The sequence below is a fragment of the Mirounga leonina genome, unplaced genomic scaffold (assembly GCF_011800145.1).
Source record: "Mirounga leonina isolate KUSES-001 unplaced genomic scaffold, KU_Mleo_1.0 Mir_108, whole genome shotgun sequence".
Lineage (NCBI taxonomy): Eukaryota > Metazoa > Chordata > Mammalia > Carnivora > Phocidae > Mirounga > Mirounga leonina.
In genome coordinates this window covers 5,365,324-5,393,207 of record NW_023270237.1, presented here as the reverse complement: position 1 = coordinate 5,393,207, position 27,884 = coordinate 5,365,324, and the positions used below count along the sequence as shown (strand labels likewise).

The 27,884-nt window shown below is 39.6% G+C and overlaps 1 long non-coding RNA gene across 7 annotated transcripts in view; it reads right to left on the bottom strand.

Moving 5' to 3' along the window:
* LOC118019704 overlaps nucleotides 1-20,042 on the bottom strand; it is a 43,894-nt gene extending 23,852 nt beyond the window's left edge. For 2 of the 7 annotated variants that reach the window (XR_004681723.1, XR_004681722.1), the window contains exons 1-2: nucleotides 1,208-2,127; nucleotides 605-803 (exon numbers count right to left, since the gene is read on the bottom strand). This is a non-coding gene — a long non-coding RNA (uncharacterized LOC118019704). Of the gene's footprint in view, nucleotides 1-604; nucleotides 804-1,207; nucleotides 2,132-2,315; nucleotides 2,460-19,553 lie in introns of those variants that run through there. The other 5 variants (XR_004681724.1, XR_004681726.1, XR_004681725.1 and 2 more) reach the window with 5 other exon arrangements.
* Nucleotides 20,043-27,884: the final 7,842 nt, after the last annotated feature.

Below are 27,884 nucleotides of genomic sequence, written 5' to 3'. Positions count from 1 at the left end.
GGGGAATCACTCGCAATAATAAAAATCAGGCTGTGATGAGGAGACTCATAGGAAGGTGTTCATAAGCTAGAGAGAACACAGAGCCAGGGCAGGAGATCATAGGGAGAGAGGTACTTCTGACTCCTGTAAGATTTGTTTCGCACATTAAGAAGCCTCCAAATGACAGCTGTGACGCAGAAATGGGCGTCAGAGTTCAGAGAAGTTTAGGGACCATTTAGTTTTATCCTCCCATTCTATAGATTGGAAAAGTCAAGGTCAGAAAGGGTATGTATTTTGTCTTGTGGTAAGTGTTTGGCAGAGTCAGACTAGAAGCAAATTAAGCCTTCGAACTTCCAGTCAGGCTTGCTTTCTTTCACTGCTTCCCTTCTCTCTGTGTGGGTCCAAAACAAATTCTTCCCTGACTGACTTATGGCAAATGATCCTCCTGGGATGAATAGAATGTACTGTTACCTCTCCCTCCCTGAGAAGTTCCTCCCAAGCCATAAAGTTTTCCCAAGCTGACTAATGCTTTGCTTGGTCAGAATTGTTTTTAAGCCATCATTCTAAATATCATCTCCCAGCTGAGTGATCTGGGAACCAAGCTGTTCGTCCCCACTGACTTTACCATGTTAGTCCCAGAGTGGGAGAGCCAGCACGGCCTGTGTGATGTAGGTCAGTGACTCACAGACAAAGGATCACACGAGGGAACAGAAGCTCTCTGAAGGACTCAGGGTCTGATGTTCGATGGGCTATAAATGTCTCTGTGTCTCAGTTCCCTTATCTGTTTGTTACACAGGGACAAATATTCATTTACGTTTCCAACACTGTGGAGATAAAAAAACAATCATTAATATTTTTTAAAACTCTGACTTCAGAAATACAGATTTGACTCTTCAAGTAGGAAGCACATCTTAAAAATAATCTAGTTTATTTCCTCATTTCACAAGAGAAAAAAAAGGATCAGAAAAAACTTCTCTTTGTTCGATATGAACCAGCTAGATGGTTCTAGAGTTAAGGCTGTAAGCTGGGCCTTTCCACACGCATTGCTCACCCTCTTTAAAGGGCTTCATAAATGGGACAATATAGAACACGGAAAATCGTATATTCATACTGAGTCGTGGTAGACACAAGATGGCAGTCTCCTACACTAGCAGGACAGAGGTTCCCCTCCTCCCCCAACGCACACCAAATTAATTGGGTTTCTCATAAATTATGTGGTAGTTCTTACCATATAATTTCAGATACGGAGACCGGTTGGGAGTCATCTCCTTCAGCCTAACAATTTGAGATGATCAAGCTGTGTCACAATGAAGGAGGAAGCCAGAGGAGGAGGGGCTGACTGTGCTAAAACAGTGCTTCAGAAGACCTCAGGGCCACAGATTACAGAGGGGGCTGCATCCCTCCCTCTCCCAGCTCTCCCACAACTCGGGGAGGTAGTTGCCCTCTCTCTCACCCACTTCCACCCATATCACTCAAACTCCAGATTACTTTCTGGCGATTTAATTCAGGCTCCTAATCATGTGACAAGACCTGGATGAAAATGACACATGTGGAGAAAGAGACCCAAAGCTTCCAGGCTCTAACTCTCCACAGGGAGCGGTCATTACTTGGCACTTGCCCATGGGGACTGCTGTGCTCTAAAGCGTTCAACTGGATTCTTCTTGGGAGTAATAAAGTCTACTCTACTAGTCCCCACTATGCTCTGCAGAAAAATGGCTGAAAACAACAGAACTGGAATGGATTCTAGAGGAAACCTCACCCAGAGCTCTGTATTGGGGTGGAGGGGGGGGAGGAGGTTTTAGTACAGGGGGAAGATGGGAAGAGGGCAGGCCGGTGGCTAGCTATTGGCCGAGTTCCTGCGAGGATGAGGCTAGTCCGGGGTGGGAACTTCAACTACTTGCCCATGCTAGCTTGGACTCAGTGGCCAGAAATGCCTCTCGGACCACTCTTCCCTGGACAAAACAATAGCAGCATTTCAAAATAAGAAAAGAAGGATTCTTCTCAAAGACAGGAGTCATTCCACAGACTTGAAATCAGACCACACTGAAGCCCTGTCTGCAAAAATAATGGTTTTTCCTGACATTTTAAACAGCACAATTTAACGGCTCAATGTTGCATTTGACATTTAAAAAGTCATCCATCTCCAAGAAGCTTATTGGCAGATCTTCTCAGTTGCCAGAATTAGCAAATGTAGTATGCATGTGAACTCATTCTACAAGAGCCCAAAAGACTGTTTGAAAAGGAAGCCCAGAACACTGAGAACTAGCTGTTACCTACAGAGCTCGATCTGCCCCTTGCCCCCAGCCCTGCCAGCGCACCTTCTGTACACCACTCACCCTTCTGCTCATCAGTCTCCCCATAACGATAAGGAAGAAAAATCATAGGCTCCGCCTCGTACACTCTTGCAGTTAAGAAGGTGGCTGTACAAGAGGGGCACCTGGGTGACTCAGCCGGTTAAGCGTCTGACTTGGTTTCGGCTCAGGTCACGATCTCAGGGTCATGAGATCGAGGCCTGAGTGGGGCTCTTCGCTGAGCTGAGCGTGGAGCCTACTTAGGATTCTTTCTCTCCTCTCCCTCTGCCCCTCCCCCCCGCTCACGTGCTTTCTCTCTCACAAAAAAATAAAAACAAAAATTTTTTAAAAGATGGCTGTGCTAGATACAGTGGAAGAATTCAATTACTCAGTGCACGCAGTGGGAAAACAGGTATTCAAGAGCAGGACTGCCTCATATGGAATTGTGCCTACTCCGCAGATTATAAGCTACATAAACTTGGGCACATTTCTTAACCTCTCTGTGACTTGGTTTTCTCATTTCTGAAATGGGGACAGTAACAGTACCTATCTCCTTGGGTTGTTAAGATGGGTTGGTATTTGTAAAATCCTTAGAACGAGCTGGCAGAAAGGGGCTATATAATTGTTTGTTAGAAAACAATAAATAACATGTATATATTAACTCATTCAGATAATTCGTGTACTGATTCTCACTGAGCGGACACAAACCTAAGCCAGTTGATGGGGTTTTGGGATTTAGGTGAGGTTCAATGGGGTGGAGTCCGGAGCCAACGACTAAGAAAGGATTCTTGAGACGTCTTTGGTGCAAAATGGTGATTTTATTAAAGCACGGGGACAGGACCTATGGACAGAAAGAAAGAGCTGCTGCCCTGGGGTTGTGAGCGGTGGCTGATTATATACTTCGGGGTTGGGGGAGCTAAGGAAAAAGGGAGGTTTCAGAAAGAACTTTCATATGCTAAAGAAGACTCACAGGATACCCACGGCCTTACCATTGTCAAGTTAAGGTTGTTTACCGCTCTAGTAAGGCATTAACATTAAGATAGTTGGGAACTTCCTGGAGGAACATAACATTCTGCCCACTTCAAGTATCTGTTGATGGGCTGCAGGTTATAAAGACATTTAATTGTATCTACATTTCCTTCTGGAAGCTAGGCTATTGATGATAGAATGCTTTGTTCTTGTAGATTGCTAAGATATTTGTAAACTGAGGGAAACTCTATAAGTTAGTTTTTCCTTTAGGGCAGCCAGAAGTGCCTGAGGAATGTAACATATATCCCATGGCGGGGGGGGGGGTCAGCTTCTGCTTTGTCCTCAGCTTGTCTTCTGTTCCCTCATCACAATCAATGTATCACATTTCTCCTGGTCTCTGATTTCTATGGACATGCCACATAGTGCCCATCAGAGCCAATAGGATGATAGGAGTCTATTCTGGAGCTCCTGGCTCTTTCCTATTGAACTTGAGAGGATAGAATCTGAGAGGATACTGAGTCTGGAGCTGTTGCCACCATCTTTCACATATGGAAGAGGGATCTGTCAGAGAACAACAGAGGAAATGGGTTCTGTTGACACTATTTGAGCTGCCGGATTGTGGGATGCTTTAAGCCAAACTTCCCCCTAGATACTTTATTACATGAGCCAACAATTTTTCCTCTTTTTCTTAAATTAGTTTAGGCTAGGTTTTTGGATTTTTTGGGTTTTGTTTTTTTTTTTTAATCACTTGCAACTGAGATACACCCAGCTGATAAAATTTACAATATATTTTAGGGCCCATAGTAGGTATCATGGCCAAGAAATTATAGCTTCACGAGCATTTAAAATGTCAGGTTCTGACCTAGTAATTTTTGTCAGGTCATTCAACTTTTCCTGGTCTCAGTTTCCTCATCTGAAAAATCCAGAAATTGAGCTAAATTTTTTTATGGATCCTTCTAACTCAAAAATTTTATGACCATGACTTAAAATAAGGTCTTCTTGGCAGCCTTCAAGATTGCTCTTAAATTCATTCTTTCCATTCACTACAAAGCCAAGAAGAATAATCCCAAAAGAATGGTTTGTTTGGTTTTGGGTTGTTCGCATTTTAAGGTGGAAAGTGGAAGGAAGTGGAGAGTCAGTCTAGTGATGACTTACATGAGTTTTCAACAGTTTTGTCTTGTTTCATACATCCTAATTGGAATTACGCACCTACACTCATGTAGGGAAGACACAGGTTAGGTTAAAAAAAAAAACAAAAAACAACCTTTAAGAAAATCTCGTGGGTCCAGAAGCTCACAGAGAGTTATGGCCGTTCTCTGAGAGAGATTGATGTAACCATCACCTTCCATGATATCCATTCCTTTTCCCAGAGGCCAGCACATTCTTTGCTGTCCCAGAATGACTGCGGGATATAGAAGCTTATGTATAAATGAGAGGAAAGGGTAAGGAACTGTGATACTCAATGCAGAGTATATTTTATCGAATAAAAGGGAGTATGATAAACCCTGCTAACTAGAGAACAGTTAGCAATTGAACTCAATTACTCAGAACATAATTGGTGTTTGGAAGAGGGGGAAAAAGGGCCATTTCTGAGCAAGTTAGGTAGATGTCTCCTCATCCAAGAACTAAAGATCATATGCATGATTCATAAGAAAGATCTTTAAACTATCCAACTTAATTTTAGACAAAATTCTAATAAGTTGATATCGTCATTTCCCAGGCCACCACAGATTAGCAACATCCGCTTAATAAGAAAGTGAGAATAGGTACTAGAAATGGACTCAACTGGCAACCAACAGAAAGAGAGGAGGCAGAGAAACGATAAAATGCCAACATGACTTAAAATAAGAACCACCGCAGTCCGAGGTCATTTACTTCCTACTATGTGACAAGTACTATTTTAAGTGCTCTGCAAATATTACCTCACTGAAGTTTTATAATAACCCTCTAAAGTACGAAGAAGTTGAACAACTCGCCCAAGGCCATACAATCCATTATCGGCAGAATCAGGATTCAATCCAGGCAGCCTAGCCCCCGGGGCCCATTCACTCAACCACCACACCACAGTGTTGCACCTGCCACGTTGTACAGCAAGCTTCCTAACTACTCTTCACTATTCATGATGACTGCTGGCAACAAATATAGAGGAGACAATCCACATATCCTGGGCAATAAAGCCAAGAAGTGAAAAATTCAGTGTAAGATATTTTTCTTCCGAAGTCATATACTACTATTACTAATATCATAGCATTGTAATAATAGTATTTTGCCTTTCAAAATAAAAACTTGAGGTAAAATATTAAACCTATCATGTATAGTAATATTATTTAAATACTTAGCTTCGGACTATGGGAATGGAGAATATGATAAAGAATAAGAAATTTTGATCCCTGGTTATCTCTTTCTTTGTGGAACAAATAACTTCTCAGAATTCTCTGGAACGCTTTTGTTCATATTATTATATATATACCACCTCTTTTACCCTGGTATTAAATATCACTCTTAAGCCACTAATTGTAGAGTTGGCTTTATTCAAAGTCTTAGGGTAGCTCTGTGTGTGTGTGTGTGTGTGTGCCAGAGAGAGGGGGGTGGAGGGAAAGGGAAAGAGTTTACATTGTGTGTGGCCAAAGCAAAAACTATTTACTTCTTTAAAAGAAATATCAATAATATTCATGCCAAGACAGCAGCCAAAGGAAGAGGAAGCCCAGAACTGGCCATAGAAGCAAGCCAGAGAAAGTAGAGCCAAAAATAATCTGGCTGAAAGAAGGAAAAACGACAGAAACAATGAAGTTGGTGAGTGTCCAATGCTGAGAATATTTAACCTTTCATTATTATCACATGTGGATGTGCTGTAAGTTTTTTTCAAGACCCAAATTTGACCCACATTCACACATGTGAATTGAGGACCTGAATCTAATATATAAATTCTGGCTGTTTCCTTTCCTAATTTTATCAGTAATTTTGAATTTATATGAGAAGGTTTATACTGCCTATGTTCGTTAGTTGAAATTTATGTTTCATATTGTTCTCAGTCAATATTTTTGGCGTTGATTCTTCAAGCCCCTGATCTTCCTTGAGCAAGTGACTATTACTGAATTGTGTGTGTGCTCAGGATCGAGTTTATTCTGTAGCACCCTAGAATCACTGGTCCGTGCAAGGCTCTTCTCTCTACCATCACACCCTTTCCTTCTTCATCACCATGCCCAATATCAGCCTGGACTGGGAAACCTGATATATTTAACGTTAAGTATCCACTTATCTTTGTAATATCCACTTATAATCCACTTTATAAATATCCATTCACCTTTGTGGGGCACCTGGGTGGCTCAGTCGTTAAGCATCTGCCTTCGGCTCGGGTCACAATCTCAGGGTGCTGGGATCGAGCCCCGCGTCAGGCTCCCTGCTTGGCGGGAAGCCTGCTTCTCCCTCCCCCACTCCCCCTGCTTGTGTTTCCGCTCTCGCTGTGTCTCTCTCTGTCAAATAAATAAATAAATCTTTTAAAAAAATTTAAATTAAAAAAATAAATAAATATCCACTTACCTCTGTAAAACACATACTGTTTTTTGTGTTAAAAATAAATGTTTATAATTTATGTAACTGGCATTATTCTGTAGAAGTGATTGCTCCTATATATTATTTTTACTATATACTATATTTTTAAGATCGATTCACACAGCAATAGGTACATCTAGTTTAGTGTTTGTAATAGCTGATTGATAGCCCATGGTAATCATGCTATCCAAATTACTTATCCATTCTCCGTGTACATGGTTCCCTAGGTAACTTCCACAACCAACCCTCTATGAATAATGCTAGCATCAGCATTTTCATAGAGCAGTCTTCTGTAAAAACATTTTTTAAATCATAGACTGTTTCGGAGTTCTAATAATTTTACTTCATCACCAAGGAATGCAGCTGAAGGAGGTACATTGAAAGAGGTTAAGAATTTTGCACCCAAAAGAAAGAACTCATCAGGTTGCAGAAATGTAGTTAGTAGCAAGGACAGTAGCGAGACTAGTTCTGCCAACTCTCAGACTGCACCCTCTGGCATATTTAACCTATGTACAGGGTGTATAAGATACAACTTTTTAAAAATTAAATATTTTTCATCACCCAAGTATTGAAAATGGGTATTGAAGTGGCTTGTTCAGATAAATTCGATATGCTATATCCTCCAAGTCATAAGTTCTGAATATGTGACTATATTCCCCTAACTGATAAAAAGGATAAAATCACAAGCCACGAGGAGCTACATGGGCATTGCTGCACACTGGTCTGTGGCAGGCTGCAGTTATGTAATGTAGTTAAAACTAAAATGTTGGGAAATAACCCAAATTCTACCTCCGACCAGCTGTGTGGTTTGTTATTTTTGTGAAGAAAGCTTCCAAAGGGATGTGAGTCCGGTATCTTTGGGGGAAATATTCTGTGCTTCTGAACTCCACTGCCAGGGAATGGGCTCATTTATCATTTTGCATCTTCTGCACTAGGCCCTCTACAGAGCACTTGAACACAGTCATTTTGGAATCACTGGTGGGAGGCTGGAGTGATAGAATACAAATAGCTCTATCTCCTTGGACAGCTTGCTCTACTTCTATGAGCTTCTGTTTCCTCATCTAAAAACAAGGGAGAGTCTGGCATATAACAGACAATGAATAAAAGGTATCATTTTTCCTTATCCTTATTTTTTAGCTAAAGCCTGTGTGTTCCACTACACTTTATGACAAATGTGCTTTTGTTCTGTTATAATGACATAAAAATGAAATATACATGCCTTTATTCTCTATATTATACTGTGTCCTACAATTAGTGAAATAGTATGCATGATGTGTGCAGATGCAGATTTACCCCGAAGCTGATGAAGCCACCAATGCTGGTTGCTGCTGGGGCTCATGGAGTCTTCGTGGTGAGGAAGGGAAGGCAGACTGTGCTTGCAGACATCACTATATGTGTTTCTGCTAAGTCGCCTAAAGAAATCTCCCAAGAAAGGGACTAGAATCTCGAAATCTTCAGTAATTTGTTTGATAGATTTTCTATTCTAAATAAATATTCCCTTTTATACTCAATTTTATATTTGTAATTTTGTGTCCTTTAAAAAAGCCCGCCCCAAATTAAATGCCTTTAGACTCCACAAAATCTGGATTTGCCCTTGAATGTATGAACAACATTGTAATTAAACAATTTGAGAAATGCATATAGATAAATCTCAATTCACCAGAAGAGTTTTCTGGAGCAGAAGAGGTCCCCTAAGTTGAATCTTTGGGCAAGTCACTCTTTTTTTGTCTGAACCTTACCTTTCTTACCTTAAAACATGCACATTTGACTGGCTCCCTAAGATCCCTTCCAACTCAGATAATCCTGATTTGATACCTGTCTTACCATACTTCCAATATTATTTTCCAATATATCATATTTTATAGGAAGTCCATAGTGAATACTAATGTTAAAAATTGTTGGGGCGCCTGGGTGGCTCAGTCATTCAGCGTCTGCCTTCGGCTCAGGTCATGATCCCAGGGTCCTGGGATCGAGCCCCACATCGGGCTCCCTGCTTGGCAGGAAGCCTGCTTCTCGCTCTCCCATTCCCCCTGCTTGTGTTCCCTCTCTCACTGTGTCTCTCTCTGTCAAATAAATAAATAAAAATTTAAAAAAAAAATTGTAAGTCTTCAGTACCAAGAATAATTACATCCTCCCTCCAACAAGTATTTATTTTGTTAATGTAAATGAACGAATATAGATCTTAAAATAAAGCACACTCATTACAGCATGTCACTATAGAACTAACTTGCTTTATAAGGGCAGGAACATTTCTTCTGGTGGTTCTAGTTCAAAATAACCAAGATAAAACTACACGCTGATTTTCATTTATATCATTACTCAAAATAATCCATTCTGAAAGAGGAAGAGGTATTTTTACAGTCCCAATGAAACCAACTAAACTTGTAAACCAAGTTGCTTTAGAAAAAAATTAAATAGATGAGCCATTTATGAGAAATCAATGGTAGTTGTTAGATGAGCCATTTATGAGAAATCAATGGTAGTTGTTCTCTTCTGAGCTTAGGTAGTTGACAAGATCTGAGAAGATTTTAAAAGAAAGAAAAAAAAAAACATAATCTAGTTTAGTCTTCAGGCACAAGAACCAAAGCTTGGAGCTTGGAGTCATTCTTTCCCGGTGGTGAATTCCACAACATATTGCTCTTTATTGGGCACAGGGGATTGGTTCTTGGAAATCTAGAAAAACAGGTCTGATGGAGTCAGAAGGATGGGAAGGAACCTCATGGAGCCAGTCGAATTTACATGTTTTAAGATGGAAAGGCTGAGGCCCAGACAGAAGTGTGACCTGCCCCAAATCAAATGCCCAGATAAGGCAACACTGAGGCCAGACCCTTGTGACCGCAAGTCTGGTGCAGTTTCTTCCTCACCACCCTGGGTTTGCAGAATCAGCTGAATGCTTTCATACTTCAGTGCCCAGCGGGGAGCTTATGGTACAAAACATGGAGCAATTTTTGCTCTTAATATTAAATCTTATAGTAAATTTACAGTAATTAAGATAATGGGTGTTGGGGACGCCTGGGTGGCTCAGTCAGTTAAGCAGCTGCCTTCGGCCCAGGTCATGATGCCAGGGTCCTGGGATCGAGTCCCACATCGGGCTCCTTGCTCGGCGGGGAGCCTGCTTCTCCCTCTCTCTCCCTCTGCTTGTGCTCTGTCAAATAAATAAAATCTTTAAAAAAAAAAAAAAGATAATGGGTGTTGGTGGAAAGCTAAGTAGAGAGACTTGTGGAACACAGTGGGGTACCTCAAAATTAGGTTCACACACATATGGAATCTTGATGTACGAAAACGGTGGATTTGTAGATTAGAGAGTAAAAATGGCCAATCAAGAGTGCTTGAACAAATGGTTATCCATATGGTAAAAAAAACAAAAACAAAACCTAGATCACTACTTCAAACTATACACACACACTCACATACACACACATTCCAGGTCCATGAAATGTAAAAAAATAAAACTTTAAAATGTTTATTTTTTTATTTTTTTTTAAAGATTTTATTTATTTATTTGACACAGAGAGAGAGATAGCTAGAGAGGGAACACAAGCAGTGGGAGTGGGAGAGGGAGAAGCAGGCCTCCCGCAGAGCAGGGAGCCCGATGCGGGGCTTGATCCCAGGACCCTGAGATCATGACCTGAGCTGAAGGCAGACGCCCAATGACTGAGCCACCCAGGCGCCCCAAAACTTTAAAATGTTTAGAAGAAAAATAAGAGAATGTGTTTATGTTATTGAGATAGGGAAGGATTTCTTTTTTTTTTTTAAACATTTTATTTATTTTTGACAGAGAGGGAGAGTGTACAAGCAGGGGAAGCAGCAGGCAGAGTGAGAAGGAGAAGCACGCTCCCTGCTCAGCAGGGAGCCCAACGTGGGGCTCGATCCCAGGACCGTGGGATCATGACCCAAGCCGAAGGCAGACGCTTAACTGTCTGAGCCACCCAGGTGCCCCGGGAAAGATTTCTTAAATCACAAAACACAAACCATAAAGGAAAATATTCAATGATTCAGCCACATTCTAAAAATGCATCAAGGTATATAATATATTTATATGTATATTTATATGGTATATTTATTTGTAAAAATTTATTGAACTATATCTTTATATATGTGTCTCTTATACTTTAATGTTTTTTAAAGATTTTATTTATTTATTTGTCAGAGAGAGAGGCAGAGAGAGACAGAGAGCAAGCACAAGCAGGAGGAACGGCAGGCAGAAGGAGAAGCAGGCTCCCCGCATAGCAGGGAGCCAGATGCAGGACTTGAACCCAGGACCCTGGGATCATGACCTGAGCCACTCAGGCATCCCTACACTTTAATTTTTTTTTTTAAGATTTTATTTATTTATTTATTTGGCAGAGAGAGACACAGCGAGAGAGGGAACACAAGCAGGGGGAGTGGGAGAGGGAGAAGCAGGCTTCCCACCGAGCAGGGAGCCTGATGAGGGGCTCGATCCCAGGACCCTGGGATCATGACGTGGGCTGAAGGCAGACACTTAACCGACTGAGCCACCCAGGCGCCCCCGTTACACTTTAATTTTTTTAAGTTTACCAAAAACAAGACACTATAATAAAAGTGAAGAGGTAGGCCACACTCTGGGTAAAGATATTTAGAATACCTATAATGGGGCGCCTGAGTGGCTCAGTCAGTTAAACGTCTGCCTTCAGCTCGGGTCATGATCCCAGGGTCCTGGGATGGAGCCCGACATCGGGCTCCCTGCTCAGCAGGGAATCTGCTTCTCCCTCTCCCTCTGCCTGCCGCTCTGCCTACTTGTGCTCTCTCTCTCTCTGTGTCAAATAAATAAATAAAGTCTTTAAAAAATAATAATAATACCTATAATCAACAAAGGATTATTATCCAGAATATATAAATTACTTCCTCAAATCCAGGGAAAAAGATGAGTATTTAAATAGAAAAATGTGCAAAAGGTGTGAAAAGGCAAGTCATAGAATAGGAATCCCAAATGGCCAATGAACTTGAAAAGATGTTTAACCTCACTGGTCACCTGAAAATGAAAACCATAATGAGAAAACATTTTATATACATTTAATTAGCAAACTTCAAAAAGTCTGCTAAGACCAAATATTGGTGAGAATATAAAGCACCAGAAACTTGTATATATTGCTGGTGGGAGCAAAACTTGGTAAAAAATTACTTAGGAAGTTTTGGAAATATCCACTAAGTTACACACAAATGCCATAATCCAGCAATTCCTCTCTAAGCAAATACCAAAGAGAAACCCTTTTACACGTTCACTGGAAGACATGCACAAAAATATTCATACAAGCGTTGTTTATAATGACACCCAATAGTAAACAACCTAAAAGTCCAAACAACAAAAGAACAGATTAATAAATTATAGTATAGTCAAGCAATAGAATATAAGCTATGAAAATAAATGAATTAGAGCCAAATGTATCAACATAGATAAATTTCATTAAAATGACATATTAAATGGATAAGAGGAATCTATAGAAGGATGTTTACTGTATGATTCTGGGTCTTAGTCTGGCTTTATTTTCACTGAGAGTTTACTAAAACTCTTTGGGGAGACAGCAAGCTAGGCCAGGAGTGAGTCCTAAGAAACACTGGGCTCACACAATTGGGACATTTGGCAGGGCATAGTATGGGCCAGGTACTGGACATCAGGCAGGAATATGGTCTGTATTTGCTGCTTCTGATCTCACCTTGGTTAACCTTTAGCTCTCAGGAGCAGGTCCAAGCAGAACGTGTATATAGGGGAACAAGTGTCCTCACGTGACCCATACAGGAAGAGAAGAAATGAAACTTTATCTGCACTTGATCCAAGAAAGCATAGTACAGATAAGCATAGGGCCAGACTCACCCAGACATTTTTAGGTCGAAAAGATATTGACATATATGCCTCTGAGTCAACATTGTTCCAATCTGGACTTTAAGCATGATGTACAGTTGTCACTTGGGGAACTCCCTTCACCATCATCCTGGGGAGTCCCTTCATCTTTTCCCTGAGCTGTGCATCCTGGTTTTTGTATCCTATGTCTTCCTCTTTCTTCATTTGTTTATTTATTTTGGTGGGACATATCACCCCACAACTTCTAAGACATTATTTTTCGGAGAGAAACGTTCTGAGTCTGAAAATGTCTTGCCTTGACACTTCATTAATAGTTTGGCTGGATATAAAATTCTAGTTTAGAAATCATTTCCTTCTGAATTCTGAAGGCCTTTTCCCACAGTCTTCTAGCTTCCAGTAGTGTTGTTCCTTAGTATGAATCTCTTTTAATCCACCATGCTGAGAACTCTTTGGGCCCTCTCAATTTGGAAGGCCCATGCCTTTTGATTCTGGGAAGCATTCTTGTTGATTCTCTCTTCTCCATTTCCTCTCCTACTGCTTTTTTTTTAAATTCAGATTTTGGAAGCTCTATCCCTGGTTCTTTACTTGTCTCATGTTCTCTGTTGGGGTGGCAATGGGGGGCCTTGGGATCTGAATGCTTCTTACCAATCAGTCTTCTTTAGCTAATCCCTGCTTCCCCTTTCTCAACCCCTCTCCCATCCCTCCCACCCCTACCCCGAACCCCAGCCCTGGTGCCACCAATGTTGAGGTTTTTCAGGACTGTGTGGTATAAAGCTAATTGGTTCTCATCTTTTCCCAATATCAGTTTAGGATTTGGCTTTCTCAGGTTTACTGTCAATTCCCACTCATGCATCTATTTTTAAGCTTCTCAAATGCTGTTGCTATGGATTCCCCTTGGCTGTGAAACAAAATACAAACTAAGCCTGGTCATAAAAAGAAGAGACCAACTAGGAAGTGTCTATTACGTGTGATTTGTAGGTAGGTTCTCACTGTTCAGTTTGTGGAGACAGTCATACTCTCTTTGTCATTGTAAGTTTATGCCATCAACTAAAAATTCACGAGGGATTGAAATGATATCAAAGCCACCATCTTTACCCAGCAGTTTATATAATGATGTGATTACCATTTAATTCCTTATATCTTTTATTTATCTTAAGTATCACATAATTAATGAATGAAAAAACAGATACTACACTAAAGTCATTAAGTTTAAAGAAAGGTACCTCTCTGTACATAGATATCTTGAAAATTCCACCTATGTTTGGACAGGGAGAATTACAGAGCTTAAGACCATCAAGTCCAAACCTCTCCCCCTTATTTTCAAGAAGAGCAAACAATGCAGAGAGTTACTGTGATTTGTTCATGCACATTAGCAGCAGAACTAAAATTATTAGTAAAATCTACTCAAAGTTCTTTTGCTAAGTATCCAGAGACCTCAGTCTAGTGTTTTTTACAGTAAACTAAATTGCTTCCCCCAAAATTTAGTTATTCTGTTTAGTGTTTTTTCTACTGAAAACATTGAAATGATTCAAACTTCTTATAGGTTCTACCCATCACATCATAATCAGGAAGAACTAAACTTATATACATTGCTTGAAACAGTCAACCAACTGGATATTTTTATGTGAAAAATCTATTCTTAAATGAGGGATAAAATGGAACAAACTTAATCAGTTTCTCATGGTGATTAATCTGGACTAGCTCAGGCCTTCTCCTTCACATTATCACTTAACTATCTCAGTTTGCCAAGCCCTGGGTGTTTCACTTGGTTTGGGACACTAGATGTTAAGTCACACATTTTCATGATTCCTACAGATGTCTTTAATTTTATATTCAGACTTACATTTGCATTCTCATGGGTGGTGTGTTACAACACCCCTCTGCCTTTCCACATCGCCTTGGGAACACAGCCATCGTGGGGATTCAGGAAGCACACACCCCAGAAAGGATTTAATTGTTGAAGTTCATTCCATTTAAACAAAGTTGGTTCCCTGGCTTTTCTCCTTTGCCAACTAATGTGAACAATGGCTTATAAGGTAATTATGCATTCATTTTAAGACTTCAAGTATTGAGGACTTGGATTTTTCAAAGCAAAGAAAATAATCAGATAGTTTTCATACCCCAGAGTTTTAAAATTCTGCCAAATAACTCCATAAAAATGTCTAATACACACACACACACACACACACACACACACACTGAGCTACTGGGAAAATATTCTAAATAAATGAATCTTCCAGAATGTTTTCACTTATTATCCTTTTTTTTCCACAGAAAATTTTAAAAATACACTTACTCACTTTCACTTCAAGAATCTGAACAGAATTTGTAAATGCCTGAACAAAAAGCAGAGAAGACAGAGGAAGACTGCACTCCTCAGACACATTTTTAAATTTAACAGCGCAACCCTATCCTCAAATACACCCCATTCTCTATTGATTGTGTTAATGGATCTTAAGTATTGGATAGTTTGAGGTTAAGTGTAATGCTAGAACCTGAAACCAGAATGCAAGATGATTCACAGATCCTTGATTTGTGATTTTAAATGTGGGCATGAGGTAACATTTGGTGGGGCTTTATCTTTACCTGGGCCTGATGTGGGCCCGAACCACCTGCTGTGGTGAGCTGGGGGAATGGCTGGAGAGCAGCCGCCTGCCATTAAATTCATCTGCCTCTCAAAACCATGAGGGCAAAGAGAATGCTGCAAAACTCAGCCTTGTGGTTTCTGTTAGCTCAGTCTCTCCGTTTCAGCCCACTGTCCCTAGTCTCTGTCCTTTTCCTGGGAATGAACAATAATCCTTTCATGAGAGTCTTACGTACATTATGAAAGAAAACAAAAACCAGGGAAAAAGCAAATTTGTATCTCCACAGACTGTGTTCTCCCTTCTCCGGATCTCCATGTTCCTGTGAGGGGTGATATCAGAAAGAATAACTAATAGTTATGAAGCATTTCCTGAATCCTAGGCTCTTTACATAAACTGTCTTATTTAATCTCGGCACACATTACAAAATGGAGACCATTGTTATTCCTATTTTATATATAAGAAAATTAATGCTTCGAGAAATTAAGTAACTTTCCCAAGGTGACTCAGCCAGCAGCTGTGAGCAAGGTTCAAATCCTGACAGCCTGAATCTAGAGACATAATGCTTAAACAATGCCTGACTGAAAAAGAATCACCTCATAGCAGTTGCTAGAACAGCTTCCCCAATATTAGTACCCTACTTTTCACTAAGCTATAAAAATGTTCCCTATCTCACTGCTGGGCACCATGTTAAGACTAATTTGGATCCTCCATGAAAGAATTATCTTGTGAAAAATAACTTTAGTGCTAAATCATAATAAAGAGATGAGTCTTTTTCTTTCTAAATCAACTTGAAGTATAATTTTTATACAATATGTACCACTTTCTGTGTATAGGCTGATGATTTTTTTTTTTAAGATTTTATTTATTTATTTGAGAGAGAATGAGAGACAGAGAGCAGGAGAGGGAGGAGGGTCAGAGGGAGAAGCAGACTCCCTGCTGAGCAGGGAGCCCAATGTGGGACTCGATCCCGGGACTCTAGGATCATGACCCGAGCCGAAGGCAGTCGCTTAACCAACTGAGCCACCCAGGCGCCCCTAGGCTGATGATTTTTGACAAATGTATGTAACCACGTACCCTCACCCAAGTCAAAATATACAATATTTCCATCATCTCAGGAAATTCCCTTGTGCTCTTTTGCAGTCAATTCCCCCAAACCCCCCATAGCCAGTCCCAAGAAACCACTGATCTGTTTTTACCATTATAGATTGATTTTGACTGCATTTGTTTCTGCAGAGAAATGGAATCATATAGTATGTACTCTTCTGTGTCTAACTTTGTTAGTTTTTGAGATCCATCCATTTTTTTGCATGTTTCAATAGTTAATTACTTTTTATTATTGAATAGTATTCCATTGAATGAAGATATACCAAAATTTTTCATCCGTTTACCTGTTGATTAACATTTGGGGTTTATAGTTTGGGTTGTTATGAATAAAGCTGGTAGGAACATTCATGTGTAAGTCTTGGAGTGGAATTTTTTTGGTCATTACAATAAATATGTGAGTGCCCCAATTGCTCCACATCCTTACGAATACTTGGCATTATCAGTCTTTTTATTTTTGATTATTTTTTTTTAAGTAGGCTCCCGGCCCAGTGTGGAGCCCAATGCAGGGCTTGAACTCACGACCCTGAGATCAAGACCTGAGATGAGATCAAGAACTCACGACCCTGAGATCAAGACCTGAGATGAGATCAAGAAATATACCTTTAACCGACTGAGCCACCCAGGTGCCCCTGTCTTTTTAATTTTAGCCATTTTAGCATTTGAAAAGTGAGAACTTGTTATTTAAATTTACATTTTTCTGATGAATAATAATAATAATGTTGAGCGTCTTTTCTCATGCTGATTAGTCGAACTATGTTTTTCTTTTTTTTTTCTTTTCAATGTATACTGCAAACGTAGCAAACACTGATAATATTTTCTTTACAAATTAAAGAAAACCAAAGGAATGTTACCCTTGTACTTTGTATCTCTCTCTGGGAGAGGTTGCCCTGATCTCTCCAGTTATAATCTGCTTTATAAGACCCTGGGATGTGCCTCTAGGTTTGAGCAGCCGCTGTGACTTCCCATGTCTGAAGCCCTGGTATTCCAGCACAAAGTGGACATCCCCCAAATGTCTGAATTAAAATGAATTGATCTATTCTTTAGATGGAGCAGAAGCTGTATTGGGGGGGGGCAGGATGGGACTGTTTTACCAAGGTTTATTTACAAATATCTGTCTTGTCAAAGCACTGTTTTTTTATGTATTATACTGTCTTACATTTCATTATTAACTATTTAATGTCCTTACACACCATGATGACACAGAATAATAGACTATATTTCTTCAAAATTAAATCAGTTACAATCTATTAGCTTCTGGTAGGTTAAAGAAATTCATGGTAGCTTCTGTTGGACTCTCATGTCCCATTTCATAAATCGTTTGACCTTCGGTGACTACTGCAGGGTGGACCAATGTGGGAATGATTATGGCTTACTCCACATCTAGCTTTCCCTTGGCCTTCTAAACTCCCAAATGCTCAATGAGTTCACAGTGCTTCTGGCCTCTCAACTGTAGATCCCTTTCCTATCCAAACTCCTACCTCAAAGCCCATGCAGGAGATGAAATTTAAGGTGACAAATTAATACAAAAATCTTAACTATTATTTTTATCCATCATCCTTACCAGATAGCATTTATTTTTAATGGTAGCAAAGATCTCTTACCCCAAAAGAGTGAAGATTGAAATTCACAGGCCCTGTGGTAGGACAGAATGATGAGTAGGAAAGTTTTTGGACCACCATTTTCTATGATTCTAATATAATGTGAATGCCCTATGACATGCCATGTTCAAACTTTCCACATAACCCCTTGATTTTAAAAGATAGTTATCAACCTTCTGGGAAGCCACATATAAGCTTTGGTTTACTCCATGTGAATATTTCAATAATCTAAAAGGAAGTGCGACAGACAAAATCCCAGAGGTATTTGGTACATCTGCCAAGGAGGGCCAATCGTCATGCCATACCCCAACACTGCATAGAATTTCATGCCATCTGCAATTTTCTAAAGTAACTTAAAGCCAAAGTCCACTTGAAACTGTTAAAGAAAACCTATAGAGAGCTTCTACATAAAACAAAACATAATCCATAACCAATGTTTCTTTTAAATGTCTATTATTATGTCATAAAAGCATATTCTTACGTTAACAACAACAAAGTCTACTGCACAGAATACTAGGATGAGAATCAAGAAACTCAGGGGCCTTTGTCTTACCTCCACACTCACTAACTTTGGAACTCCAGACAAACCACTTTACTCCATGTATGAAATTGGGATTGTAATAAACATTTCTCCCTCCTGAGAATAATAGGAAGATAAATGTCTGCAACAGTGTCTTGAGTTGCAACATAAATCTGAGGCATTATTATTTTTAGTACAGAAAGCTTAGAAATAAATACCATATTGTCCTAACATTTTTGTTATTTTAATTGGTCCAAATTATATGTTTTTTGTGGGATTTTTATTTGGCTCTTTGTGCAAGAGATAGACAAAAAAGAACAAAGTCATGTGAAAACAGAGAAATAAGAAGAGGCAACAAATAAGACAACTTTGATTAACATATTATGCTAAAATTACTGTGAGAAATGAAAGGCGATTCTAAATTAGATAGCTACAAGACATGAAATCCCCTTCCTGAGCTATTTCAAACCAAAGCCCTGTGAGAGAAAATGAAGCTAAACAAAGAACACATGTCATTGTAAAAAACGAAGTAACAGAAAGCTCAAATAGCTAAATGGTTTCCATGATTAGAAATAAAGAAGGAATATTATTGAGTAAGTGGATCCCATTGTCAGGAAAGTATACAGATCTCCCTGAGGGTCAGGATGTTCTCTCTTGATTCTCTTTCAGAGTAAAAGGCTAAGCACCAGAGGTTTCAGCTCCTTGATCTAAATCTGAAATCTCATGGGGCCTGGGCCCGCAGGTATTTAGCCAAGGACTAACCACTGAACCTCAACAACCAGTTTCGTCTTCTATCACCAAGGATAACAGCCTCCGAAAGCAAACAACATCCATCTTCAAATTTCTATCTAGTTGGTGAAAACTCATGTATCACACTTGAGGATTATGAACAGCACCTATTGCTTATTTTCATACTTAAAAATATAAAAAGTTTCCATACTCTTGGTCTGGAAAAGGTAAATGCTAAAAAGATACAAAAGTTAATGAATTATATGGATAAAAAATGATTCTGTCCTTAACTTGCCAGGGTAAGAGAGTCTCTCTTGACACTTGAGCTGGTACACTTACAACAAACAAAAGAAAGTTCTACCTCGAACCGTGGAATTCATATGCAGAAGGTCTCATCCTGCTTACCACAGAAGTAGTATAATTTTCTGGTCCCTTGTCTGAACTTTCAGTTCCTTGAAGGCTGGATCTTGGTCACTGTTCTGCCCCTCACCAGTCAGCACAATGCCAGGCCCAGGGAAGGTACTTCATAAATCTTAGTTCTCTCATATGGCCCTCGCTAGGCCCCCTTTCTCTCAGAGAGTCTGTGGTCTGTGACCCAGATGCATGGCAAGATTGTGCAATCACTTGAAGTTCCAAGAGCTGTTAAAGGAGAGGAGAAGAACAAATAAGCAGCACATACTTCAGTTACTTCTGCTTTATTTGTTTTCTGTTTCCATAACGATAATACTTCACCTCGCATTCCCAATGATATAGAAAATCTGGTAAATAGCATTCCTGAGAGGACGAAAGGTGCAATTTGGAGGGGGCACTTCAGACATTCTTTTCTTAATTTCTGAAGACAACGAAAGTTGGTCTTTAGCTGATGTTTAATGCTATACTACTCTTACTCCAAATAAATAGCTCACATAATTTTCGTTTTCAAGATTTTATTTATTTATTTATTTTTGAGAGAGAGCGCATAAGTGGCATGGAGAGGCAGAGGGAGAAGCAGGCTCCCCACTGGGTACGGAGCCCCATGAGGGCTGGTTCCAGGACCCTGGGATCATGACCTGAGCTGAAGGCAGACACTTAACTGACTGAGCCACCCAGGTGACCTTCAAATAATTTTCATAATAGAGATATTATTCATAATTCCCACACAAGAGCACAACATAGCAAAGACTTAAGTAATTTGGGGAATATCTGAGTCAGTTAAAAACAAAAAACAAACCTATATCTGTATAGCTCAAAATAGCTCAAATATATATTATGTATGTAAACATATATGATGTGGGGAACAAAGGCAGAAGGAAATGTAAATAAAATTAGATCTCCTTATAACCTACATCCCATTGACAAATACTCGAGAGAGGCCGATTATAACATTCCTCCAGGATCTTGAGTCTTCTTTAACATATGAAAATCCTTTTGGAATTTCCCTTATCTTTACTTCCTCCGACCCCAAAGTATATAATCAGTTGTCCCTCACAATCCCGGGGCAGCCGCTCTTTCTGCCCACGGGTCCTGTCCCCATGCTTTAATAAAACCACCATTCTGCACCAAAGATGTGTCAAGAATTCTTTCTTAGCCATCAGTCCCGGACCCCACCAAACCTCACCAAAACGTTCAAAAACTACATCATATACGTGTGTGTGTGTGTGTGTGTTTATAATCTACACTGAGATTATAATGCCATGGAGAGATAAAACCAACTCTCAGTAGGAGAAATAGTTACAATATCCTAAACTAGTGGTTCTCAAAGAGGGGTCTCTGGTCCAGCAGCAGCACCTGAGAACTCGTTAGCAATGCACCTTCTCAGACCCCACCCCAGACCTACTCATTCAGAAAGTTTGGGGCCGAGACCCAACAATCTGTGTTTCAGCACGCACTTGAATTATCAAATCAACCAGTGTGCACAATGTTATATGTGAATGATATATCAATTAAGACAAAAAGCACGTCCTCCATGTGATTCTGATGCACCCCGCAGTTTGGGAACAACCGCCCTGATCTATACACATCACTATCCTTATTTTACCAACGAGGGAACGTGAACGCATACATAACCCAGCTAACGGAGTCGGGGATAGGAGCCAGAGCTTGTGATTGAATCCTCTGTGCAGCGTTGGAAGAAAAGAATCAACTTAAGAACCAGAAAATTTCTGATTCCTAAAATGGATGCTTTTCTAACTGAGGGAGAAAAAAATAAATTAAAACTTCTTAGGCTTCAGGGATTTCATTCCGCAATATGGGACAGTAATATTGTACTAACCTCCAAGAGCTTTGGATGAGAAAAATAAATCAGATAATGTATGTGATGATGATTTTTGGCCATAAAGAGTCATAACATTTTGGTCATCATTATTTCTACAGCTTTTTGATCTCAGGAGAAAACATACTCTCGCTTGCTAGTCCACATTCCCAAGCCACAAGATATACATAAACTTTTAAACATGATCTACTTGTAATTTTGGTTTTTGCTATAAGTTTTTCCTCCAAGTTGCAAAATTACATGAGCTATAACTCTACTCAAGTCAAAATTACTATGACCCATATTTTTGTATAAAGAGAAGAGGTAATGCTATGCGGTATTTTTCTAGAGAAAAAAATCAAGTGATTTTAATTTTATAAAAAATTTCTCAAAGATTAGATTGGTGCAGCTCTTATGCTTTTTAGCCCACAGAAGTAGCTTTCACAGTAAATTACCATTCTACATTGATTTTATACAACTGGTATTTTTAATGTATCATTTTTGCATGCTAAGTGGCCTTTATATAATAATCTCATAAACTATGTGTTCACTTTTTAAAAGTAACTTTAACTTTGTTATAAGGTATAATAATACCATTGTAAGTACCTGGGAGGGGCACCTGGGTGGCTCAGAGGGTTAAGCATCTGCCTTCGGCTCAGGTCATGATCTCAGGGTCCTGGGATTGAGCTCAGTGGGGATCTTACTTCTCCCTCTCCCTCTACCACTCCCACCCCCAGCTTGTGCTTGCTCTCTCTCTCTCTCTGTGTCAAATAAGTAAATAAAATCTTTTAAAAAAAAAGTGGAAAATGACAAAAATATATTCAAAAAAAATTTTTGAATCTGTATTCTTACCAATCAGTAATAGCTGCATTCTGGTTTTTGTCTTTCAAGAATTTTTTATATGCATACAACACATTCATACATATTTTAACAAAATAGGAGCATCTGATTTGAACATTTATCAGTATATTGTGAAAATATTTCCAGGTAATCATTTCTCCTTTATCAGTTCAAATGGCTCCATTATATTCCATTGGATGAATGGATCGGATGGATGGAATCCTTAACCAATCACTTATTATTGGACAGTTGGATTTTTCTGGTTATTTCACTTTTATAACTGATGGTTCAATGAATACCGCATACTGATTTAATTACCCTCTCAGAATACAGTCTTAGAAGCAGAGTTCCTGGATCAAAGAGAAACGTATTTTGGGGGCTTTTGATTTATATCCCAAATGGCCCTTCTAGAAAGACTGTACTTTCAGCCCCCCTAGTAGTGTGTATTTTCCAACATTCTCCCTTCTGGAAAAAAATCTTTTCCACTCTAACATGTCAAAATGATGTCAAAATATGTCAAAAATAATATCTCATTGTTTTAATTTGCATGTATCTGATTGTTAATGAGATATCTTTTCATATGAGTAGCAGACACTGCCAGACCCTCTCATATCCTTCTGTATCCCCCTCTTTGGCTTCTGGTTGCTTCCTTCAATGCTGAGGGTGTTTCTTTGGTTGTCTAGCATAGGCAAGCTGTGCAGGGCACGTGGGAAGGGCTAGAGAATTAATACCTTTAGGAGCAGCCTCAACCAAGTTGAGAGATAAATACGGCAATTGCACCGCTGAGGTGGGATGACTCTAGGCAATGTTCCACACTCTCTCCCACAGTAGGGAGGGAGACCCTGGGCTGAGCCCCAGTTGCCCAGAAGAGATGGCTTGATGACTCACTCTTTGTTGGCTTCCTTGCCTTTCTTGTGTCCCTTCTCTACTTCCTAATCCGTGTTTTCTAGGATCATCTCCCAAATAAGCTATTTGAACTTCAATCTTCATCTCAGGGTCCTCTTCTGGGCTGGAGGACCCAAACCAAGACAATACGAGCTCCCCGCCCCCACCACCATTTTAGTCAATTACCTTATTATTCAGGCATTTCCCCATTTTCAAAATGGGGAACTCCTATATCACTTAGAAGTTAGATTTACCTATTTTGAAATATTAAGATGGAAGAGATATTTATGAAAGGCAACCTTGAGAGAACACAAATCAGGAGATTAATGAATAATTATAGTTATCACCAAATTGTTTTAGTAAACAAGATTTAAAATGTTACAAAGTATTATTACTAGTAGTGATAGCTATTATATTAAAAGTTAATTACCTCTTTATTTCAGATGTGCCATATTGAGCTGAGATTTTCTTGGAGATATAAATTAAACTAAAATGTAGGAAAAGGGGAAAAACTAGCAAGCTATGGTGAAGAGAATAGTTTAGCCAAGATGTACTAAGTGTGTTAATTGAATGCTACCAGAAAAACTACATCCAACAATGTAAATATGTTCAAAATAGATAGCCATCATCTTTAAAGGGAGATTAGGGCTCCGTGAGAAGTCTGCTGAGAAGGTTTAGATTGGAGAGACATTTTGGGTCAAAGACATTTGCTAGTATCTAAAATCAACATGTTCTTAATTAAAATACCAATCTCCCAAGATGGCTCTGAAACAGTAAACAATGTTAAACTAACCTGGCTCAGAGCCCAGAAAGTCGGAGGAACTTAGGAGTGCATACAACTAGGCAAACAAAACAAAACAAAAAACTTTCAAAAGCAGAACTAACCATTTGTAATTGGGGGAAAAGGGCAGGAGAGGCGGGTACGTAAACAAAACAAAAGAAAATTGTCAGTTTGTATCTTGCTCTGGGCCAGAAATCAGACACAATGCTCCAGCAAAACCTGTTCAGAGACCATTCTTCCAGCTGCACAATTTAAACTAAGCCTTTGCAAAGGTAAAACAAGGACAATCTAGTCAACCTAACTGCTTTGTATGGACAATGAAAGTTTCTAAGGAGGACACATGAATATAAATCCGTTAAGAGTTACACTTAAAAGCCTCCTAAGGGTTATGACTGCCCTGAACTTTCATGTTACCTCCAGAGGAGTGAAATGGAAAAAAAAAAAAAAAAGAAGTTTGACTCGGTCATTTTAACATATTTTATCAGGACAGTTTGAATTTTTTTTTTTTTGAACTTATAAGATACATTAAGGCTATGTGTCTACAGAATAGCAAATGCTCCTAGAAGAGATTTAGACAGACAATTCTGTCCAGATTAAAGTCAGTGCAGATGAATGGCTCTTGGAACTCAAATTGGGATGTTTGAGTTATACAAAAAGACAAATGCCCAACAATCCATCAGCTCATGCTAGTCAGATTCCAAAGAGCTCACCGTGTATTCGGTAAGGAGGAGATTCCCCTGAACATCTTTGTTTCAAACTAAATATTTATTTACTTAAACACATTTATTAGGTGCTCATCTAAACATTATTGGTAATAAAGACAAGTTATTACATTGCCCAATGGACTGAATTCTCCAACATAGTCAGCAGCCACCAACCAAATAAGCAAGAGTGGAGGTGGCCTTGGGTAAACTCCATCAAAGCACAATACCACTCCATGTTAGTCAGAATAGACTTGGTTTTCTGTAATAACAAGCCACCCCCAAATCTTGGTGGATTAACCCAACACAAGGTTATTACTTGCTCATACTACTTGCTCCCTGTGAATCAGCAAAAACTCTTACACAAAGTATCTAAAGGACTCGGGCAGATTAAGTTTCCACCAGCTTATAGCTGCGCCTTTTGGAACACAAGACCCGAAAGAGGTGGTGGAAGGAAAGGGATAGACTCAAGAATCCCACAGTTGTCACTTCTGCTCCTGTTTCATTAGCCAGAATTAATGCCATAGCTCCTCCTAACACAAGGGGGTGGAGAAGTTCTGTGTCAGTAGTGCCTGGAAAAGGAAGAGAACTGGATATTAGAGTAATTTCCACCACACACTCAATGACCTGGAACTTTGGCTGATTTCCTAGTGCAATGTAAGGACAGAAGCAAACATTGAGAGGCAAAGCTAAGGACGCATAACAAAAGGCTGAATCATGGCTCAGAGGAGATTCAGAGAGCCGTAGCAAAGACAGAACGAAGCATCAAAATCCTGAGAGTGTCTTTAAATGGCAAAGGCCAACCTGTCATAAAGTTTTTTAATTGACTTTATTTTGACACAGAGGAACATTTTTCTCAGGGCATCTTAATATGTCACTTGATATCTGACATTACTCCATCTGCATTCTGAAAGCAGTTCTCTGCATCATCAGGAACAGATATGTCTGAGGGGCTTCACGGAAATACAGATTCCTAGGACCCACCCAAAATCTTACAGATTTAAAATCTCTGAAGATTGTAGGTCCAGGAATTTGCTTTTAAACAAGTATCTCCTTGGCAATTCTAACACATTCTAAACTTTGAGAATCTGTTTTAGACTTCTGCCAAGATCCAGATCAGGTCTGAGATCGGGGTTGGGTTTAGGCTCTGGGAAAATACCTCCACTTATTTGAGTCACCAGGTCGAGTCTGCTCTGGTACCAGAGGCATTTGGTAAGGTCAAGACTATTCATTTAGTCTAAAGGGGGGACTTCCCCGGGTGTGGAAAATTTGAGAGCATGGAAAGTAGCTTGATTTTTGAGATTCTGCTGAATTTGGTTTGGGAAAGACTGGTTGAACACAGAGTAACTTTAAGGATAACAGAATTTGTAGGTAGGTTTGCCAGTGGATTGACAATGATGGGGATGGAGAAGAGCCCAGAGTTTCTGTTGAGGTTTTGGAAATGGTCAGGTGGAGGAGATGAGGGCCTTGGGATTTTCCAGGCCCATGTTGCAAGTGCTGCTCCTTAAAGAGGCTGTCCTGGGCAGGCAGGGGATAGACACCCGGTGAATCCCATGCTCTCTTTGCTGACGCTGGGGGGAGGGGTGCAAACTGCTGTCATGGTTATTAGAAACTGTGAGGCAATAGAAAAAATATATATTGATCTCTGCCCCCAGCTCTTGGCACAGATTCTTAAATCCCTTGGAATTTCCTGGGTGATAGCAGTGTCCTTTGTTCTAATGAGGTGACTCTTGGTGGGCTCCCAGATGGAGCCAACTGGTCACTGGAAAGACCAAGTCATGATTAGAAGCTTAGAATTTTCCTCTTTACCCCCCATTCTCCAGAGATGGGAGGGGGGCTGAAAATGGAGTTAATGATCTATCATGCCTACATGATGAAGACTTCACAAAAATTCTAAATATGTGGGTTTTGGAGAACTTCCAGGTTGGTGAACATGTAGATGAGCTGAGAGAGTGGCATAGCCCATGAGGGCATGGAGAGTCTGCATCTTGCCCTAAACCATCTCTTCTGTCAGGATATCCATCTGTATCCCTTATCATGTCCTTTTATAATAAGTTGGTAAACAGTAAGTAAAATGTTCTCATGGATTTTGTGAGCTGTTCTAGCATATTAATCAAATCTGAAGAGGGGGTCATGGGAACCTCCAATTTATAGCCAATTGGTCAGAAACACAGGTGACAACGTGGACTTGCGGCTGGCATCTGAAGAGGGGGGCAGACTAGTGAGACTGAGCCCTTCATTTGTGGGATCTGATGCTATCTCCAGGTCGACAGTGTCATAATAGAGTTCAAGTGTAGGACACCCAGCTGATGTTGCAGAATTGCTTGCTGTAGGGAAAAAACCCTACACATCTGTTGCCAGAAATGTGGTTAAGTGTGATAGTAGCATGAGGGTAAAGGAGAAGCATAGGATGAGAACTGGGTTTTTTCCAACACAGAAACTTTTTTAAAATAAAGAGAAAAATACACGTCAGGTAATTGTAAAATAGAGCTATTTACACTTAACAGGAGGGAGTAGTGAAAGCAAAATGGGCATACCAGAAATTTTTAAAGCTTCCACAAACTATGATTAATGGGGAGCCATGGGTTAAAATTCCCTGCTGTGAAATTTGAGAGGAAATTTTGATATCTCCTCTCAAACAGAATGCAACTAGGAATCTTGGGTTGAAAAATAAGAATATGAAACAAAGGAGTCTGATGTGTATGTATATGGAGGAGGGTATCTCCAAAATGTAAAGTGTCTTATAAAAAATTGTTTACTATCCCAGAAGAAATTATTTTGCTCGAATGGAAGTATCTATTACCTGAGGAATGGACAAGCCCTCTGAAACTCTTGGAACCTATGATCAGGAAGTGAGCTCTCTTTGGAAGAATAACATCATGACCTGCATGATGTGGTCTGGGAGTGGAGAAGTTCAGAGCATTATGTGAGAAGAGACAAGGTACTGAGCACAGTGGCCCTTGGCAAATAAAATGAAAGAATGGTATACCAAATACCTACAAACAATGTTATAATGTTATGGTAATTAATATGCACCCCCAATGCTTAACAATAAAAAGTTCTCAGTGGTTTAACAATAAAAACTTTTCTTTCTTTCTTCCTTCCTTCCTTCCTTCCCTTGTTTTGTTCTGTTTCAGTTTTACAGAGATATAATTGACAAAATTGTAAGATATTTAAAGTGTACATCATGGTGATTTGATACAGTATACATTGTGAAAGAATCCCACCATCTAATTAAAAGATTTTTCTGTCTCACTTCCCCACCCAATACAGATTGGGTTGCCTTCCTTAGAGGCTGT